A 15260-nucleotide genomic window follows, 5' to 3' on the forward strand; every position below is an offset into this window, starting at 1 on the left:
CTTGCTTCCTCTTGCCATGTGATCTGCTTGTACCCACCAGCTGCCTGCTACTTTCAGCCATGAGTAGAAGGAGCCTGAGGCCCATGACAGATGCAGCTTTCCCAGAATCATAAGCCAAATAAACCCCAGTTCTTTATAAATCACCCAGTCTCGGGTATTTGGTTATAGCCACACAAAAACGGACTAACAGGCCCCCACTGCTTTCTATTACTTATGATATGAGGCTGGCCATTGAGTTTGAGGACAGTAAGGACAGGAAATTTGAGGACAGGATGTAGGAGGACAGGGAGTGTGAGGACAGGAAGTTTGAGGACAGGAAGTGTGAGAATAGTTGGAGGACAGGAAGTGCCAAGACAGGAAATGGGAGGACAGTTTGAGGACAGGAAGTTCAAGGACAGTTAGTGTGAGGACAGTTGGACTACCAGAAATATGAGATAGGAAGTTCAAGGACAGGAAGTGTAAGGACTGTTGGAGGACAGGAAGTATAAGACAGTAAGTTCAAGGACAGGAAGTGTGGGGACACGAAGTTTGAGGACTGGGAGTTTGCAGACATGAAGTGTGAGATCAGTTGGAGGAGGGAGTATGACACGAAGTTCAAGGACAGGAAGTTCGAGGACAGGAATTGTGAGGACAGGAAGTATTAGAACAGGAAGTTCCAGGACAGGGAGGAAGACAGGAAGTTTGAAGACAGTTAAGGAGACCCCAGCAATGGGGTCATCTTGTGCTCAGGAAGGTTGGAAATATTTGCTGGACCATCAGTATGGTCACTCTAGGAACTTCATTTGGCTGCACATTATTTAGAGAAGAGGGGCCAATGATAGGAGAGTCTTCCTACAGTCTTAACCTATACGCACAGCGTTCAGGTATGTGCAAAGGCAATGCTGAGTTCAAAGGAATGAAGCATTGACACATGAAACAATGTGAATGGACCTCAAAACATCATGCTGAGTGAAAGAAGCCAGACGCAGAAAACCACATATCACATCATTCCATTTATATGAAATGTCCAGAAGAGGCAAATGCATAGAGACAGAAAGTAGATTAGTGGTTGCCAGGGGATAGGGTATGGGGTGATGGAGAGTGACTGGTAATGGGTTCTGGGGTTGTGGAAATGTTCTAGGGTTAGTAGTTATACTAGTAAATATATTTTGTGAATGCAGTAGACAGCACTGAATCTTCCATTCTAAAGGGTGAATGTTATGGTATATGAATTATATCTCAATCAAAAGAATAACATAGAGTTGTGTCAGAGTGATGAATCTCACTCAATGTCCACTGGCTGAGTGTTTATTGAGCAAAGTTTCTGCCTGCTGTAGGCACTGGAAACACTAAGAGCAACACAAAGCCCTGCCCTCATGGGGTGACAATCTTGAGAGGGTGACATATAAGAAGCAATGTCCTTGCCCCTCTGGCTGGGGAGGGGGCAGCCACAGAAGCCCTGGCTTAGGTGAAGAAGATTTTACATGAAATCAAGTTCAGAGCTGTGATTAATCTAAGAGGTGAGCTGATGTTTATAAGTGAAAGTGGCCAAACACTTCGGATAGCCCCAATAAGGGCCCCTAAAGACGTCCATGTCCTCATCTCCAGAGCCTGTGAATATGTTCTGTTACATGGCAAAAGAGACATTGCAGATGTGATGAAGTTAAGGATTTTTGAGATGGAGAGATCAACCTGGATTATTCGTGTGGGCCCAATGTCAACTGATGAGTCCACAAAAGCAGAGAGGCTTTACCAACTGCACAGAACGAGAGAGAATGGAAGTGTGAAGACTTGACCCAGCATTGCTGGCTTCGAAGACAGAGGAAGAGGCCACAGCCAAGGAATGGGGGCAGGTTCTAGAAGCTGTGAGCATGGTGTGGCTGGAGCAGGGAGAATGAATGAAGGAGGATAGAGGGAGGACTTGTGGTGAGGTCCCTGTGGGTCACAGGATGGTGTTGGCTTTTGTCTAAGTATATTGAGAATGCACTGGAAGACTCATCATTTTTTTCAAAAAAAGTACCGCAATAAAGAACAGTCTTAAAGTTTACAAAACACAGAATATGAAGGCTGGGTGGCTGGCTCAGTTGGTTAGAGCACAGCCTTGTGACACCAAGGTCAGGGGTTCAGATGCCTGCACCTGCCAACCACCAAAAAAACAAAACAAAACAGAATCTGAAGAAAAATTCAGTAAGAAAGTGGGGAGGTAGCTTTGGGAAGAAATCAGCCGGTGGCCGTGACTCCAAGTTTTGGGGGAGATGACAGAAAGGGAAGAAAAGGGAAGATTCTTGGTTTTGTCTGGTCTCTGTTTACCGCCTGAATCTCCGACATGGAAGTGAATCCAGTTGGGTCTGGAGCTAAACTTGCCCTAAATCTGGGGATTCGCAGAAGAAGGACATGAACCAGGGGCCCTGTCCTTGGGCCCTGCATCCCCCAGGGAGACCTAAGACCACATCAGTGCTGGCTTCACCTGATAAGTAAGGAGCTCCTATCCCCACTCCTTCCCAAAGCCACCTCTACCTAACATGCAAGTGCAACCATCTGAATGCTCAGTCCAAACAGGAAGGAGTCCAGACTCGAGAGACCGGTGGTTATTAGATCATCCACGAGAGCAGGGGTTCCCTTTCTTCCTTCCCCACCTCCCCAGTCCCCATTCCCTGCATAGTTAACATTCCTGGACAGTCCGTATCACTCCTCTTTGTGCTTCAGTACACCCCACCCTGTTTCCCCACAGGATCTGAGGCACCGCCTTGCACAAGCAGCTGGGAAGAGGGAGCGTAGCACAGGCAGAGCTGACTGACTGGTCCAGCACGGCCTTCGCTTGGCCTCTTCTGTCTGATGGGACCCCGGGGGGCTAGGGCTCCATCAAACGTGCCGGCCATCATTCCTAATTCCACCAGACTCCTGGAAAGTAGCGTGACCCCCATCTCATTGGGATTTTAACTCAGAAAGATAAGCTGTGTAGACACAGGGTGCAGTCAGGGATCTGAGTGGGATGGGATGCCCTTCTATAATGAGATGAGAGGGAAGAGACACGGAATTGCAAACAGGGGAATGAGCTTCAAAAGGAGAAATATTTTGTAGCTAGCTGTCTGGGCGGCCATAAGGGACCGACTCCAACATATTTTGCCTCCCACATTGGAAGCAGTGCCAGGAGGAGCCCTTCCTTGGCCTTCCTGTGGCTGGGAGCATGTCGGGTGTGTCTGAGCAATGCGGGGTCCTGCCCAGGAGGCGCAGATACCCAGTGGAGTGGCTTTCAGCAAAGGGCTGGAGCACTAAGAGTGCACAGTCTCTCATTCCAGACCCTACCCTTGGGCTGCACGACAATTGTGGGCTGAGGTGGGACAGCGGGCAGGCCTGAGACCAGGCAAGTCTGGGGCTGGAGCTCACCAAAGCCTGGTCAATGGTTCCCTACCCCCAAACAGGCATGCAGGATAGGGCTCAGGTGCGGCCCAGTTATGCAGCGGCAGCCACACCAATATCTTAGGCATCCAGCACTGAGCTTCAAGTGCTTCAAGAGCAACTTGAGGAGTCAGCACCATGGCAGAAGACATCAAGACCAAAATCAAGAATTACAAGATTGCTCCTTTTGACAGCCACTTCCCCATCCAGAACCAGACCAGAACTACCTGGACTTCCACCGCTGCGAGAAGGCAATGACCACTAAAAAAGCAATGTTTCTGTGTGTGAGTGGTACCACCGTGTGTACATGTCCGTCTACACCATAGCTTGAGTCTCAGCTTGGGAAGACTATTGGGCTGAAGTCACATTTCCTGAGAATATCTGATCTGGCTGCACCTCACCTCTCCTCTGTCTTCTGTACTTCTCCTGGGGTGTGGTAAAAGGAGACTTACCCTGGGACCCTGAAGCATGACTTAACTAATAATAAAAACACATTGGAAACCTGTGAAAATAAATAAATAATAACTGAGGCTTCTGAAATACCCAAGGGGTGAGAGTCTGAGCTCCAACCCAGCTCCAAGCATCCAGGCCCCAGCTGAAGACCACAGTTCCTTCGTCCAACCCCTGGACAGCTTCCACGTCCAAGTGAGTGAAAGTCCTCCCTAGACCCTCTTTATTCTCACACTGTCATTTTCCTAGAGCAAGTAGTGACTTCAATTCAAGTCACTTTTCAAAGATCCCAAGCACCTTCTGTTATTGTTTAACACCTGTATATCCCACAACCTGAAACCAGAGTAGCAGTTTAAATTTTAATTTTATATCTCCCTTAATGACATTTGTTAAGATTTGGATTACAAGAACCAATACTCCTGTGCCAAAGAAAATAGCTAAGTACTGAAAGGATCTAGAAGAGAGTGTGGAGTTTAATCCAGACATACCTACAAATTGCAGCCCCTACCCTGGAATTCAGCAGGACACTACCGTCCCCACCAGCTGCGGTCTCTCAACAGCCACCTGCAGAATGAACCCCATCCCAGGCAAGCTGGCTCCTACAGAGAAGCTACGGAGGCTTCTGATCCCACACTCTCAGCTGTGGCTCAAACCATCCAGGGAGATCCTCTTGGAGACCCCACACCCAGGCTCCAGGAAGTACAACTTCCACCAGGTAGGGGTGAGGACTTGGTCTCCACAGCCACTGAGCAACTGTCTTGTTTCTCTGCTGTGTAGCGTGTTCCTCTTTGATGGGAGAGCCTACGTCACTCGCAACAGACAGTCATCCTAGTACTGGAAACCTGCCCTTGCTCTTGCCCCTCGGAGGCAAGATGTCTGGATGTCTCACCTTGAATGTGCACCTTCTGCATGATGGTAGGTCCTCAGAAGCGAGGCTCTGCCCAGTATCCTTTAGTCTCTGGCACCCAGCATCCTGCCTACCTGAACACTGAGATGCAAAATGTATTTGCAAACACTCTCCTGGGTGTGAGGAGGGCTTCCTGATTGCCTCTCCTGTTTCTGCTCATCTGTCCTCTGGGTACAGACAGTGCCCACCCTGTCCCATCTGGCCTCATCTCCCTTGCATCCCCACCATGGGTGAGGGTGAAGTAATGCATCCTCCTATGACAATAGGAGTAATGCACTTCTTCCAGCTGCTGCCAGCACTCCAAGGCTCTTCTTATCTCCATAACTGGTGGTCTATGAGACCTCTAGTTTTGTTGTAGCTCTGATCCCTCCAAATCTGATTGAGGGAATGGTTGGAGACACACCATTGCATAGGCTGCAGGAACAAGGCCTTCCCATGCTGCTAGTTGCCTACCCAAAGCCATTCTCTCCTTTATCTTTATTAACTTGTCACACAGAGCAGTGACATGCTTGGCTAGCAGACTATGCTGCCTACCTCTTCCAGCAGCTAAGTGTGACCACATGTACTACTCTGTTTTCTGTTGCTGATAACAAAATACCTGAAACATGGTAATTTATAAAGAAATGAAATGTATTTCTTACAGTTTGGAGGCTGGGAAGTCCAAGTCCAGGGGGCATATCTGGTGAGGACCTTCTCCTGGGTGGGAACTCTCTACAGAGTCCATGGCAATGCAGGAAATCACATGGCAAGAGCGCATCTAACATGCTCACTCACTCTCCTTATGAAGCCCCCAGTCTACTTCCTGACAACCCATTAAACTATTAACCCATTACTCCATGAATGAATGAACCCAGGCATGTGGGCACAGTCCTCACAATCCAATCACCTTTTAAAGGCCCCACCTCTCAAATGCCATATTGAGGATTAAGTTCCACATGAACTTTGGAGGGGACATTCAGATCATAGCACCACGAAACTAAGTTCTGGCCAAGAATATGTAAGTAGCGTTGTGTGAAACTTCCAGAGATGCTGCTTAAAACTGGCTCAGGGGAAATGGGCCCTTTCTGTATCACCCTCTTCCTCCTTCTTGCTGCTTGGAATGCAGGTGTGATGGGTGGGGCACCAGCAGCTATACTGGGCCATGACACCTTGAGGATGGAAGTCAAACAATAGGCTGGTGGAGCAGGGTGGTAAAAGAAGCCTGAGTTTCTGATGTCCATCAGAAGAACCCTGGATTGCCCACCTCTGGGCTCCTTTAGCATGAAAGAGAAGTTCTATCATGTTTAAGACACTATTATTTTATGTATTTTATGCAGCCAAAAAGAATCCTCACTGATCCACCTGGTTGGCTGCCTTTGGCTTTGACCATCTTCTCTGGAGGATTTTCACAGCCAGGCATATCTGTGTTCCATACAGATGTGTAAGAGTTTGGTAGATAAGTTAAGAAAAAAAAAAAAAAAAGGAAGGAAAAAGCATAAAAAATGAAGTAAGCACTAAACCACAGGCCACGGTTAGAGCATGGTGCTGATAACATAAAGGTCCAGGATTTGATCCCTGTACCGGCCTGCTGCCAGGGAAAAAAAAGTGGAGGGGAGAGTGGAGGGGAAGGAAGGGAGGAGGGAGGGGAGAAAAAGCACCTCATGGCCCAGTCAAGTGGACACAAAATTAGCCAACATACTGCCTGACTTTATAAGCAGTCACTCTTTGTTTCTGCTCCTGGTTCTGCTCGCAGTGTTGGGGTGGAGCAGCAGTGTCACAGCAGGGCTCCCTGAAACGCCCACCCCAGACCCTATAGGCTGAGAAGCATTGTATTAGATCCCACAGAAGGGGAAGGTTCGGGGTGCAGGCATCTAGAGAAACTGATTTTATGATATTGATGCAAAGAGCCGTCTGAATAGTGTTTGCCTTGCCTCACCTCATAATCAATAGGGAATTTTTTTATCACTTGAGAGGTGATGAATCCTACGCCAGCCACCAGGCCGCTTTCACGCTTGCTCTGCGTAATAAGCACATTGAAGAGCCTGGTTCTGTTTGTGACTCAGCTTTAAGCTGTGTCGTTGTGACGTTTAGTCTGAGCTCCCTGGCACAGAAGTAGAAAGGGACAAAAAGCCAGCTGCAGGCCAACCATACTGAAGGCAGAGTGTGATTTTTGCCTTCATTTCCTATGCATCTCCCCTGCCCAGTGTCCCTAGCCAGGACTGGCTACATAATTTGTGGACAACGTTTTGCAGTACCGAATGAAAATGCAGGACCACTTGTTCAAAAACTCTGAAGAATTTCAAGATGGCGACTGTAGAGCAATAACATAAGTGCAGGCCCTTTGGACCATGGGGCCCTGTGTGACTGCAGAGGTGGAAGCCCGTGAAGACAGCCCTGTCTATACCTTTGACTTCTAGTCATTGTGTCCTTTGAAAATTCCAAAAGGACAGCAATTTTCAGCAGCAGCAGAGGGGATCCTTTGGGGGAAATGATCTCTGCAAATCAAACCACGTGTTGCCCAAGCCTTCTCTGGCAGCCCAGTTATCTCCCCAGGGTCAGCATAACCCTGCTGATGGAGAGAACCTCCACTTCCCCTGACTGCCCGGGTTCCCTGGTGTTGGGGGTTACATTGTGCCCCAACCAAAAATATATGTTGAGGTCTTAACCCCTGTTGATATGGCTTTATTTAGAAATAAGGTCGTTACAGGTTTAATTAGTTAAGATAATGTTACACTGGAGGAGGGTGGGCCCTTAACCCAATGTGGCTGGTGTCCATATAGGAAGGAGAGAAGAGACACAGACACCCAGGGAGAAGACCGTGTGAAAATGAAGGCAGAGATTGGAGTGACGTGGCCACAAACCAAGGAATGCCAAGGATTGCTGGCAACCGCCAGAAGCTAAGACAAGGGCAAGGAACAGATTCTCCCCTAGAGCCTTCAGAGAGAGCGTGGTCCTGCTGACACCTTGGTTTCAGACTTCTGACCTCTAGAGCTATGAGAGAATGCATCTGTGTTGTTTCAAGCCCCCCAGTTTGTGGTACTTTGTTACGGTGGCCCGAGGAAACTCAGACATCTGGCAACTTGCTCTCAGGGTCCTGCTGCTGCTTCAGTGGGGGCTAGAGTCTACAGCACTCTGTTCACAGAGTCCCAGTCAGTGCCAGGAAATCCCACAAAGCAGATGCCCACCACGGCATCCCCCAGAAATCTCGCCAAACCTATAGGCCCCATGTATGGCACACTTCACTCCATGAGTGTGTTACATAGACTGTAACAGCCAACAAGCAGTATAGACCAGACAAACCAGCAATGTTCGTATTTGCCATGTGCTGATTTGCCTTGGATTCCTGCCTACCTAGTCTGTATGAGATGAGGGAAGTATCTCTTTATAGAAACATTCCAGATCAGTTTATTTTGTTTATTCATTTTTCCAATACTAGAAAACTGAAATTTGTTTGCTTCAATTTCTTTTTTCTTTCTTTCTTTCTTTTTTTTGCAGTATATACTCACATTTGAATAATCAAGTCTAGATATTTTAAAGGAGTGATGGGATTAGGATTAAAATAAAGGAATAGAACTTCCAAGGATTGACTGGATTTCAGCTTTGAGCATCAATGTCTGCCAACATCACAAAAGAGGGATGGCCAGACCTGATGTGGTTCCACGGACAGACACACCACTTGTGATGCAGTCTTGCGAAAAAGTCCAACCTGAATGGGATCAAAACCTGTGAACCTGATTACCAGCTTCCAGGAAATACAGACAACAGCGGTCCTCACGGTCCCCAAAGCTGACAACATCTACTATCTGACCCTTTGCAGAAAACATTTGCTGACTCCTGGGCTGGATCAGAACTTGAAAACCACTTTCTCAGAGACGCTTTTCCTCACCAGGTGTTTACGGACTGAATGTTTGTGTCACTCCAAAATTCATATATTTACATCCTGTCCCTTATTGTGGTGTTATTAGCAGGTGAGATCTTTTGGGGGTAATTAGGTCAGGAGGGTAGAGCCATTAATGAATGGAATTAGTGCTCATATAAGAAGGAGGCAGAGAGCTAGCTTGCTCTTTTTCTGCCACGTGAGGATACAGCAGGAAGTTGGCAGTGTGTAACCCGGAAGAGGGCCCTCACCAGAACCTGACCATGCTGTCACCCTGGTCTCAGACTTACAGCCTCCAGAACTGTGAGAGACACATGTCAGGTTGTTTATAAGTTACCCAGTCTATGGTACTTTATTATAGCAGCCCAAATGGACAAAGACACCAGGATTTGTCTGTTGCTATCTCTCATAGTACCACACCATTTCCCTTAATAGCCCCCACCAAGTTTGTATTTGTGCTTATTTGTGTGATTTTGCCTCCCAGGGACATTCGGCAATGTCTGGAGACATTTTTGATTGTCAAGACTAGGTATGGGGGAGGGGCGGTACTACTGGAATCCAGTGGGCAGAGGCCACTGATTGTAGGCTGCTAAACCTCGTACCGAGTGCTGGATGACAAGACTTATCCGGCCCAATATGTCAACAGTATTGAGCCTGAGAAACCCTGGGCAAGATTCAACAGACGGAAAAAAATCATGTTTTATTCTCCATTGTATATCTGCAAAGAGCAGATAATCAAGATATATTTGCTGAATGAATAAGGTATTATCTTGTTAATCGTATACATCACATCTTCCTGTCAATCAAATAACCTCCAAATCCGTGACCACAGCTCAGACAAAGCCATGTGAGATAGCCAAAATTAAGTGTTATTTGGAATATCCAAAAAGAAAATTACGTTCGTGATGACATCACAAAAAGAGAGACACCAGACATGATGTGCCTGTAGAGAAAAAACGCCACCACTTCTGAGGCAAGCCTGCCCTTAACCTCAAATCTAATCAAAGCCTCCAGAAAGATTGCATGGATTCCAAAGGTCATTATGAGCAGATAGAAAGGACATTTACCTACCACAAGATTCCTTTAAGTGCAAAGGTCTTTAGAGCTAGAGGAAAAAGTACATATCTTGAGAGCCAAATAAATGCAAAATCCCATCAAGTGATCAATGACGTTAGCCCTATAAATGCCCTTGTGTGCCTAGAAGAATCAATAATGTGTAAGGGTCAGGGGCCTGGAACCACCTCCCATGAATCATGGCATCATGGATAGAGCAATTATTAATAGGGCTCAAGTATCCCATTAGGGTCACTGTCAAGAACCTAGACAGGGTCTGGCCCAAATCTTGTGTGTGCCCACAGGCTCGGTTACTGGTATGGTAACTATCATCCGGAATAGGGGCGAATCTCAGCTCTAGGAGGATTTAGGAAAAGTATAGAAATATTCAAGAGAATCAAAACCATAGGATTCAAATTTGGGGTGCAGAAGGAAAATGTGTATGATTGATATTTAATGCATTTCTAAAGTTTAAAAGAATTTCTGAGCTTTGGGAGTCACTGTAAAATGTATAAGTGAGTAATTTAAACTTATGATTTTAGTTGAAAACATTCTATAGGCAGTATTGGAACACATAAAGGAACTTAAGTTTCACTATGTAAATTCAATTCATTTGATTTAAAAGAGTTATTTGTGTACATGAGAATGTATCTGTTAACAGAGACAACTGAAGTGATGAAAAAAGGAACAGAATGCAGTTTGCTAAAAGTTTTAAATGTACTGTAGAATGCATGGAGGTGTTTAATTAAGTTTGCAAACGGGATCAAGCATTTTCTGAAGGTTCCTTAAAAGTGGTTGCTATTATTTGCTAGACTTAAAATATAGTTAAAAAAGGAAAAGAATAACAAGGTTTCTAGGCAGAATTCTAAGGTTAAAGAAAAAGTAGGCATTGAACTTGTAACAGATAAACAGGCCATCAAATTTGTGAAACAGAATAAATCCTTTTTGTGCACACATACACACATGACACTCGAGGTACACAAACAACGCTTCTGAAGGGCTGTACAATCTCCAAATTAATTTGCTTACATAAAAAAACACAAATCCATCTTTGCAACCCTGTGTCAATAATATGATCAAATACCAATACTGTCTACCAGATAAATTCTACTCAAACTCAGAAACCTTGCTCAGCTCTCCAACTGGAGCCTGCTTGGAGCCGGCAAGACCTGATATGATACAAGTTGCATTCTTCCTAAAGTGTTTGTGTTCCTGTTTTTGCATAATCTGAATCTAATTTTCTGCCTTTGCCACATTCTCTCCCACTTATACATTTGTGTGTGTGTGTGAGAGAGAGAGAGAAAGAGAGAGAGAGAGAGAAGGAGGGAGGGAGACAGGGAGACAGAGATTGGTTGTCATCTGAATAAATAACTTCATCAATAACCAACTTATCTCCGCTTCTTATAAAGGACCAAGGGGCTGGCCAGTTAGCTCACACAGTTAGAGCATGATGCTGATAACACCAAGCTCAAGGGTTCGGATCCCCGTACCTGCCAGCCACCAAACCAAAATAAAAACATAAAGGACCAACTTAACTCTATGCCAATTGAGCTAGGATGTGTTGTTGGCAGGTCCAAATAACCCTGTTTGCAGAGAGTATGTGCTTTGGAAGTTACTAAGCTTTGACCGGTTGAAGTCCACTGTGGTCTGATTGTGCCCAACAATAGCGTCCACAGAGCAGCACCATCAGCATCCACATTAGAAATATGGAGTCTCAGGGGAGTCTTGGGCCACACCCAGACCTGTAGTTGTTTTTTTTTTTTTTTCATTGCTGTTGTGACCGGTAAGGGGATCGTAACCCTTGGTGTGGTGTCGCCTGCACCAGGCTCAGCCAGTGAGCACACCAGCCATTCCTATATAGGATCCGAACCTGCGGCCTCGGTGCTCCCAGCGCCGCTGCACTCCCAGGGCTGCACTCTCCTGAGTGAGCCAGAGGGTCGGCCCTGTTGTCTGTAGTTGATCAAAATGTCGTTGTGTGGCACATGACTGTATTTTAGGTGTTGCTTGTCATAGGGGTCCGTCACAACGACTCATTTCTATCACTGTAGTTTGAAAGCAGCCATAGCCAATATGTAAACAAATGTATATGATTGTGCTCTAAAAAACTGTCTTTATAAATGTTCAAATTAGAATTTCATAAAATTTTCACATCACAAAAATTTTATTCTTCTTTTATTTTTTTCTAACTAGTTAGAATGTAAAAAATATTGTTTTCAGATTCTATTTCTTTGTCTAACTAAGTGATGATTTTTTTAAAAAAGTTTTCAAATGTTGGCAAGGGCATAAAAAAACAGGAATTCTCAGGGAATGTAAAGTGGTGCATTCTTTGGGGTTGGCAACATATATATTAAAAGTGTTCATACTCTTTGACCATTTCTAGGCATTTATCCAAAGAAAATAACCAGAGATATACATAAGATTAATGGGCAAGGAGAGTGATCATAGCACTATTTATAGTATTGAAAAATTGAAAACAGACTCCACTCCCAGTTGTAGCAACTGGCCAGAATGAGGTAATGTATCCCATGCTCCCCGTATTTCTCCAAACACATCCACATGTTGTATAAAATATAATACAAATATGGAATACACACACTAGCTGGAGAGAAGCATCACTTTCCTGGGTCAGAAGATGATTGTATCCCAACATAGACACTCACGGTTAGGGGCTGAGGTTTTAATACCCAGCATAGGAATGAAAGATATAACATTGACATCCCCCCGCCCCCACAAAAGCCCCTGAAACAGGAAGCTGGATGAAGCTGAGACCCCAGCATAAAGCTGGGACATGGACTCACTACCTTCTTCATGAATGGGATGACTAGTTAAACTTCTCATCTACACAGGAAAGTAGCAAAAAAGCTTGTTTCTTGTGGACACTCCAAGGGAGGGTGTGGGAAATAATCCTATGAGAAAACAAAATCTCAATCCTATGCAACATATTTGTGGAGTCTGAACACACACTATCCCTGCAGCATGGAAATTCCAACGTGGGAAATTAATGGAAAAACTGGCCCCATCCAGCCCCTGGTGTATCTGACAGAAACAAAGGCCATCTACACTACAGGGCTGTATTAGTCCATTTCTGTTGGTTATAACAGAATATCTGAAACTGGGTAATTTCTAAAGAATTTAAAGTTATTTCTTATGGTTTGGATGCTGGGAAGTCCAGGGTCCAGGAAAAACATCTGGTGAGGGCCTTCTACTTGGTGGTGACTCTTTACAGCAGTGCAGGGTGTCACATGGCAAGAATAAGCTGAGCAAGAGAGAGCTAATGTCCTCACTTGCCCTCCTTATAAAGCCATCAGAACCACACCCATCACTCCATAAACGGATCAGTCCATTCACTTGGGCACAGTCCTCATGATCTAATCACCTCTCAAAGGCACCTTTCTTCAACTACCATAATTGGATTTCCCACTCTCTTACCACTGTTACAATGGGGATCAAGTTTACAATAGGTGAACTTTGAGGGTCCACATTTGACCCATAGCAAGGGCTCTTCCATGACCCAGGTCATTTAGGGCTCCCACAAGAAGAGTCCAGCTAAAATTGAGAAATTATCTACCATAATGGAGAGTTAGCAGACACAACACACTTGAGGATTAGTAGCCTGAGAAATTAAGATAATAAAGCCATCTAAAAAGGACCATAAAATAAATGGTTTGAATTGATTCCAAACATGAAAGAAGGAATGGAAACCATAATAAAATAACAGGATACAACAACAAAACAATAGGGAGAAATTTAGCAAGGACAAAAGAGAACTTCTAGGGGAAAAGAGTATGTCACTGAAATAAATTCAATGAATGGGTTAAAGAGCTAAAGGGAAAATTTGTGAACTAGAAACATAGATTACGGAAAATTACCAAGAATGTACTGCAGAGGGATTAAAAAATGGGAAAGATGAAAGTTAAAGAGACTTAAAGGATAAACTGAGAAGTTCCAACGCATGTCTAATGAGTTCCAAAGGAAGGAACAGAGAGAATGTGGAAATGGCAATAGAGAAGAGATGGCAGCCGATGATTTTTTGAGTTGATGAAAGACATGAATTCTCAGATTAGATAAACAAAAACACATATGCACTTGTACATATCATATTAGAACTTCAGAACACGAAAATCAAGAGAAAAATTTAACAGCAACAGAGAGAAGAGAATCACCTACAGAAGAAAATGAAGTTGTTTGATAATAGGAATCACATAAGCAACAAAACAAAAGGAGAAAAACAGTGAAATAATATATTCTACCAGCTAAGAGGAAATACCTGATCATTTAAAATTCTATACCCAGATAAATCGGCACTTAAAAATTTAAGGAGAAATGGGCAAAATCTATATTTAAAAAACTTAAAACAATACCAGAAGACTCAAAGAAGTCTGCAACAGATGGAAAAGCTTCAATAGGAAATCCTCAGATTAAACTACAAATTTTACAAAATCTCAAACATGAGAAAATATTTTCTGCAATAGATGAGCTATCTTAACATTCGTGTGGAAAAAGAAATATGCAAAAGCGTCAGAAAACATTTTGAAAAAGAAGAGTAAGTGGGGGAAGGAGTACTCGGTTTGTGAGATATTAGAACACACTGTAAAACTAGCATAATCTAAAAAGTGTATCACTCAAGCATTAATAAGGAGATGGACTAAGAAGAAATGGACTCAAATTTGTACATAGTATGAGGAATTGGTATGTGATAAAGTGGTAGTGCGAATGTATTTTCCACGTGGGGCACCCCAGCATCAAGCTAGAGACAAGGACAACACCCTAGGAGACAGAGGAGAAACAAGATGGCACCTGAATCCCTGAGTGACTGGAACCATGGAAACCATTGATCCGGAATGTCCCCCTTAGTCCCTTAGTGAGATCTGTACTGTAAATCACTGAATTTTTGGAATATCATTTCTAAAACAGGCTAGCCTTCACTCTACCTCACATAGATTCCTAACTCACTTCTCAGCTAAGTAAACTCTAAGCTGATCAACATTTAAATGCAAAAGAATGACGTGCGGGAGATTTTTTTTACATATTTATTTATTTATTTATTTAAACACTTATTTGTACATATTTCTGGGGTACAGTGTGCTGTTTCAATACACGCATATACTGCACAATGATTCACTTATGGTAGACAGCATAGTTTTGTACGCTTTAGTCGCCCATTTTTCCCTTCTTCCTCCACCCCCAATCCCCCTGCCTCTGGTAACCATTATTCTACTCTCTACTTCTATGAGAACCACTTTTTTTTTTTTTAACTCCACATGAGTGAGATCATACAGTATTTATCTTTTTGTGCCTGACTTCACTTAACGTGATGGTTTCCAGTTCCATCCATGTTGCTGCAAATGATAGGATATCATTTTAAAAAATAGCTGAGTAGTAATCCATTGTGGGTATACCACAGGGTTTTTTTGTTTGTTTTTTATGCATTCCTTCGCTGATGGACATTCAGGTTGATTCCATCTCTGAGCATTGTGAATAGTGCTGTGATGAACATGGGAGTGTAGGTGTCTTTTTGATGTATTGATTTCATTCCCTTTGGGTATATACACGGTAGTGTGGAAGCTGGGTCCTGAAGCAGATGTATTTTCAGTTCTCTGAGGAACCTCCACACTG

The 15260-nt window shown here is 44.1% G+C and overlaps 1 protein-coding gene and 1 pseudogene across 1 annotated transcript in view; one reads left to right on the plus strand and one right to left on the minus strand.

Annotated features, from left to right (window-relative positions):
- The window catches only part of LOC134367168 (G-protein coupled receptor 143-like), a 363716-nt gene that overhangs the window by 31608 nt on the left and 316848 nt on the right, over nucleotides 1-15260 (minus strand). The gene's annotated exons all lie outside the window — the stretch shown is intronic.
- Nucleotides 3517-3763, plus strand: LOC134367709 (cytochrome c oxidase subunit 6B1-like; annotated as a pseudogene).

The sequence above is a fragment of the Cynocephalus volans genome, chromosome X, assembly GCF_027409185.1.
Source record: "Cynocephalus volans isolate mCynVol1 chromosome X, mCynVol1.pri, whole genome shotgun sequence".
Classification (NCBI taxonomy): Eukaryota; Metazoa; Chordata; class Mammalia; order Dermoptera; family Cynocephalidae; genus Cynocephalus; species Cynocephalus volans.